Here is a 6,738-nt window from a genome sequence, read left to right as displayed (position 1 = left end):
CATTTAAATAACTAAACTTACAAAATTGTTGTACTCATCTACACTTTGTGTTAAACGGTTTTCGAAAGCTGTTACTTCATTTACATTTTTAAACGGAAAAGATTGTTGTATATTTGATGTATCAGTGGCAGATGCTTTAGATTTATGTTGATTATTTTATTTTTCTATGTTTGTTAAACGAACATTTAGATCTTGTATTCCTAATGTAACTGTAGTTATAGCTCTGTATGTATTTTCTTAAAATTATCTGAAAAATTAATAGTATTGAGTAAACAATGCCAAAAAGAGATATTAAAACAAGATTATAAGACAAAAAATAAATACAAAACCTTCCATTTTTTCGAACATTTCTGCTATTAACGTATGTACATCCTATATATCTAGAAACATTAAAGAAATATTAGATTACTCACACAATAAACAATAATAACTGTAATTAAAAAAAAACGTTTTATTATAAAGATAATAAAAGTAAATTGAATAAAAGAATAACTTTAAAATATATATATATACATATATGTGTGTGTGTGTGTATATAATAATATATAAAAATTATATTACATTTGTAGTTTTATTTTAATATATGTTCTATAATATATATATATATATATTCTATCTTTATTATTTTATATCACGCGTGCGCGTAAATGCCTACTTTGCGCACTGTTTTCCGTGCGCAAAGTAGCCATTTTCACACGCAACACACTACAGACGCTTCAAAACCCATTATTTCACGCTTCAAACTCATTATTTCACGCTTCAAACCCATTATTTCACGCTACAAGCTCATTATTTCACGCTGCAAATGCTACAAACACTTTCTTCCTAATGTCATCTCGCAGTGCACAACCGCTACTAACTTCAACTAGCTTAACCTCACAATCACAATCAGTCACTTCCAGTGTTTTACATCGCATTGAAACGAGTCAATATAAAAAACTAAAAATGACATCGAACATCACATTAGACAACAGTGAAAATGAATCACCTCCAGAAATTACAGAAATGGCAAGAAACACCATCGAAAATCTCTTGCCTGAAAAATCGAAAGAAAAATATACAGCTGCATATAATAAATTTATAAACTGGACAACTGCCAAAAATATAAGATCATTCTCTCAAAACACATTGTTAGCATATTTTACAGAATTATCACAAATCCACAAACCATCCAGTTTGTGGGCAATTTATTCTATGCTAAAAAGTACTCTCAATATCAACAATAATATAAATATAAATACATACAATATACTCACTTCATTTATGAAGAAACAATCTAAAGGATATCAACCTAAAAAATCAAAAGTTTTGACAGCGGAACAAATCAAAACATTTTTAAATGAAGCTGATGATAATAAATATTTAGCTATAAAGGTATCAATCAATTTTTATATTTAATAAAAAATTCTATACATTATCTACACATATACTTAATTATTTACAGGTAGCTATGATTCTTGGTATTTGCGGTGCATGTAGAAGGGAGGAATTGACTAAAATAACAATTAATGATATCGAAGACAAGGATTCTATCTTCCTTGTTTCAATTACAATGACAAAAAATTACAAACCAAGATCCTTTGTAATTAGTAATGAGTTTTACACCATTGTTAAAAATTACATAAATTTAAGACCAAAAAACACTGAAACTTCAAGGTTTTTTTTAAAATATCAAAACGGACGATGCACTAAACAGCCAATAGGAATAAACACATTTGGCAAAATGCCACAAATCATTGCATCATATCTAAAGCTACCACATCCTGATTGTTACACTGGCCACACCTTCCGTAGAACTTCTGCTACACTACTAGCAGACGCAGGAGCTGATATTATGACGTTAAAAAGACATGGCGGCTGGAAATCCAGCACTGTTGCTGAAGGATACGTGGAAGACTCCCTCAGTAATAAAAAAAAAATCTATAATCAAATTACACACGAAATAATAAATAAGCCCAGCTCTTCAACTTCAGAAACATCAAAAACATATTTAAATATCAGTAATGAAAATCCATCAACATCCAAAAACAACATGCAAAATACAAAAAACTTAGACACTATAAATATTATAACAAGTACAAATAAAGAGAATATAGAGAATATAGAGATTTCGAAAGAAATATTAACAGCACGCCAAACAAATTATATTTCATTAACATTAAATAACTGCACAATACACAACATGTCTATTGAAGGAAAAAAAGACTAATTTATTTTCATTTTTATTTTTTTTTGTTATTACTTATTAAAGAAACCAAAGATTAATTTACTTTATTTTTTTGTTATTACTTATCAAAGAAACCAAAGATTCCTTATTTTATTTATTTTTTTTTGTTATTTTCTATTAGAAAATAATAAAATTAAGACTTACTTTATTTTGCTTGCCTATTATATTTCATTGTAAAAACAAGATATAAATAAAATCTCTTTATATTTCATAAGACTTTCTCTTTTGCGGGGGGCTCCGCCCCCCGCAGACCCCCCGCCAGGGGGCTTCGCCCCCTGGACCCCCACTAGTCCATTGCGTTTTACTCCCTCGCATACTTCCACCCTCTCATTCCACATAGTTCGCACTCGTGATATAAAATAGTATGTGATACAAGTGCGAGTTGGCAATTCTCGCACTCGTGGGGGTGAACGCACTCGCCTTCGGCTCGTGCGTCCATTCCCCCCACTCGTGCGACAATTGCCAACTTCTCGCACTTGTATCACAATATACTATTATTTGATAAAGAGTTCAAAATTCAATGGATTAGCTTTACACTATAGATTAATGAGAAATTTTTAAAAGTGGCTAAATTCCACCAATTATATATGTTGTATATACGTCATTTTATATTGGAGAAATGTCGTCATTTTGTCGTCATAAATATCTGTGTCTTAGGACCGTCATTTTAACGTCACTTTTACGTCATTTTAAAGGTAAATTTGACGTAACCAATGATTAAAAAATGACGTCAAAATGACGATACCTTGCTACCTGGGTAATAGGTTAATTTCTTATTTTTCTCATTAAATGCTCGTGCAAGAAATGATGTAAAAAGATATGGGAAATATGATATTGAATAAAATTAATCGTACTCACCGAAGATAAAAATAATGAGGCACGAGGTGTATCTTATGCTGCCGGTATGTCCTTTATTATACCCACGCGGTTTTCACACACGATTCTTACGTGATGCATCTCTTGTTTCTGTACAAAAGAAATTCAATCCATAGAATTAATATTTTACCACAAGACAACGATTTTCAGTTATTAGCATTCAATATTAAATTAGTTTTTATGTTATACTTACCAAAATCTTGACACTGTTCACACTTTCGAGACGACTTTCACGCACGCACGACTGCCGTCTTCGTAGATGCTGCCATATTGAAAAGTAGAGCACGCGGAATGCGCGAGATACTTTTTGCAATTACGCACTTGCACACACTTAAGCTAATCACAGCAGACTTATCCAGTAAGGGCAAATTCACATAAACTCACATAGACGCATAATGCAGAGAAAAATTTGCTAATTACGCGTCTGAAACAAAGAACATAAATAATTTCAATAAAAATACATTTATGTAATAATTACATAATATTTTATATATGTATATGTTATAGATCAGCAAAACGAAACTATGACGTATCGTTTATGTCAATAACGTAATGAATCTATAATTGTTACATAGAATTGTTATGTAATTTTGACGTTACTTTGTTATGTAACATTTATGTAATTTGTATAAATGTAAATGTGTATACTCAAAAAGTTTTGTAAATGCTACATAGCTCTAATAACATAATTGTAACGTTATGTCAATTACGTAACATTTATATATATTCGTGAATGTAAATGTGTAACTTTAAAATTTCATAAATGTTATGTAACTCTAATGACATAATTGTAACGTTATGTTAAATATGTATAACATTAACATTATTTTGTTGACATCAATGTATACATTCTGTTAAAATTTTGTAACCGTTACATAACTATAATAACGAAATTGCGATATCACATTAAATATAAAAAAATATGTAACTTTGTTGACGTCTTTGAGCGTTCTAAAAAAATGGCATGCATATTATAATATATCATTGAAAAAAACGTATCTAGAATACATTTTTGAACATTTTCTTGATATGTATAATTACTTTCAACATTTATATAATTCTATATTAATGTCATTAAGTACTTTGTGAAAAAACTGAACTCGAAAAATTTGATTATGTATATATAATATCAAATTCCATTTTTTCACAAATATTTAATGACGTTAATAAAATTATAAATGTTGAAAGTAATTATATATTAAGAAAATATTCAAAAATGTATTCCAGATACGTTTTTTTCAATGATATTATATGTCCCATTTTTTCAGAATGCTCAAAAACGTCAACAAACTTACATATTTTTTTATGTTTATTGCGATATAGCAATTTCGTTATTATAGTTATGTAACGGTTCAAGGTTTTTACAGAATATATACATCGATGTCAATAAAATAATGTTAGCGTTACATGTTTAAAATAATGTTACAATTATGTCGTTAAAGTTATGTAGCATTTATGAAGTTTTTAGAGTATAGACATTTACATTCATGTAAATACATAAATGTTACGTAATTAACATAATGATACAATTATGTCATTAGAGTTATGTAGCATTTATAAAGTTTTTAGCGTATACACATTTACATTCACCAAAATACATAAATGTTTCGTAATTAACATAATGATACAATTATGTCATTAGAGTTATGTAGCATTTATGGAGTTTTTAGAGTATACACATTTACATTCACCAAAATACATCAATGTTGCGTATTTAACATAACATTACAATTATGTCATTAAAATAACATAGCATTTACAAAACTTTTAGAGTATACACATTTACATTCACGTAAATACATTAATGTTACGTATTTAACATAATGTTACAATTATGTCATTAGAGTTATGTAGCATTTATGAAGTTTTTAGAGTAAACACATTTACATTCACCAAAATACATAAATGTTTCGTATTTAATATAACGTTACAATTATATCATTAAAATTACGTAGCATTTACGAAACTTTTAGAGTATACACATTTACATTCACGAAATTACATAAATGTTATATAACAAAGTAACGTCAAAATTACATAACAATTCTATGTAACATTTATAGATTCATTACGTTATTGACATAAACGATAAGTCATAGTTTCGTTTTAATGATCTGTAACATATATACGAGGTCTGTAAATAAAGTAATGAGACTGGTACCAGACCGCACGAATTGGTAACACTGCGCGTCTCCGCGCCACAGTGGGCGCACTTCAACATCTTATGTAGCTTCAGCGTGAGTGGCGAGTCGCTCGTGTCAACAGGTGGATTGTGAGAACTTTTTTTGCAAAGTGATTTTTTTTGCTGCGTCACTATAATGAGCGAGCGGAATTACGAGCAACGGTGTGCGATCAAGTTCTGTTTGAAACTTGGCTACAACGCGACTCTAGCAAAACTCCAACAGGCCTACGGTGATGCTGCTTTGTCAAGAGCCCAGGTGTTCAAGTGGTTCAAGGCATTTTCCGAAGGTCGGGAATCAGTTGAAGATGAGTCTCGGTCTGGAAAACCATCAACGTCGAGAATTGACGAAAATGTGGAACGAATTCGAGATCTTGTGCGGTCTGACCGTCGGTTAACTGTCAGATTGATCGCAGACGAGCTGAATTTGAACCACACGACCGTCCATCAAATTCTGACCAACGAACTGGGGATGAGAAAAATTTGTGCGAAAATGGTACCCAAAATTCTCACTCCTCAGCAAAAAGAAAACAGAAAAGAAGTGTGCCGCGATCTTTTGGAGCGGATTGAAAATGATCCAGATTTTTTCAAAAATGTGATCACAGGAGACGTGGGTCTTTGAGTACGATCCCGAAACCAAAAGACAAAGTGAAGAGTGGCACACTGCAAACTCACCACGGCAGAAAAAAGCGAGAATGAGCAAATCAAGAATCAAAACCATGCTCATTTGCTTTTTTGACAGTAGAGGAGTCGTCCATAAGGAATTCGTGTCTCAAGGGCAAACGGTCAACCAACATTTGTACCGTGAAGTTCTGGAGAGGTTGCGAAAACGGGTTGCTCGCGTGCGGTCAGACATCAAAGACACCTGGATGCTGCATCACGACAATGCGCCGTGTCACACAGCGCTTTCGATTACGGAGTTTTTGGCACGGAAAAACATTCCTGTCATTCCCCAGCCCCCGTATTCGCCTGATCTGAGTTCCTGTGACTTCTTTCTCTTCCCGAGATTGAAAACTCATCTCAAAGGACATCACTTTGATACGACCGAAAACGTAAAAGCGGCTGTAACCGACCAGCTGAAGGCCATTCGGGTTTCTGAGTTCCAGCATTGCTATGAAGACTGGAAACAACGTCTCAGGCGCTGCGTGGCTTCCCAAGGGAACTATTTTGAAGGAGACAGAGTTAAATTATAGTTAAATTATAAATAAAAGTTCATCTCGAAAAAGTCTCATTACTTTATTTACAGACCTCGTATATAAAATATTCTGTAATTGTTACATAAATGATCCCTGCGTGTTTACTGGGCATGATATCACGTTACTCTGTTTTCCTCCGATCCGTAGTATTCGTCGACAACCGTGCCAAGCGATATTCCCGCGATCACTCTAGGTACATCAGACATGTCAAACTCGTTTTACATTACGGTTACATTATGGGCCACATGATCTATTTTGTA

The 6,738-nt window shown here is 32.1% G+C and overlaps 1 pseudogene; it reads left to right on the top strand.

The window, feature by feature from the left end:
• Positions 1–5,421: 5,421 nt before the first annotated feature.
• Positions 5,422–5,904, top strand: LOC145939272 (protein GVQW3 pseudogene; annotated as a pseudogene).
• Positions 5,905–6,738: the final 834 nt, after the last annotated feature.

This window comes from Prenolepis imparis, unplaced genomic scaffold, assembly GCF_030444845.1.
Source record: "Prenolepis imparis isolate NDT839.2.m4 unplaced genomic scaffold, iyPreImpa1.0 SCAF_8, whole genome shotgun sequence".
Taxonomy (NCBI): Eukaryota; Metazoa; Arthropoda; class Insecta; order Hymenoptera; family Formicidae; genus Prenolepis; species Prenolepis imparis.
This window is presented reverse-complemented; position numbering and strand designations above follow the sequence as displayed.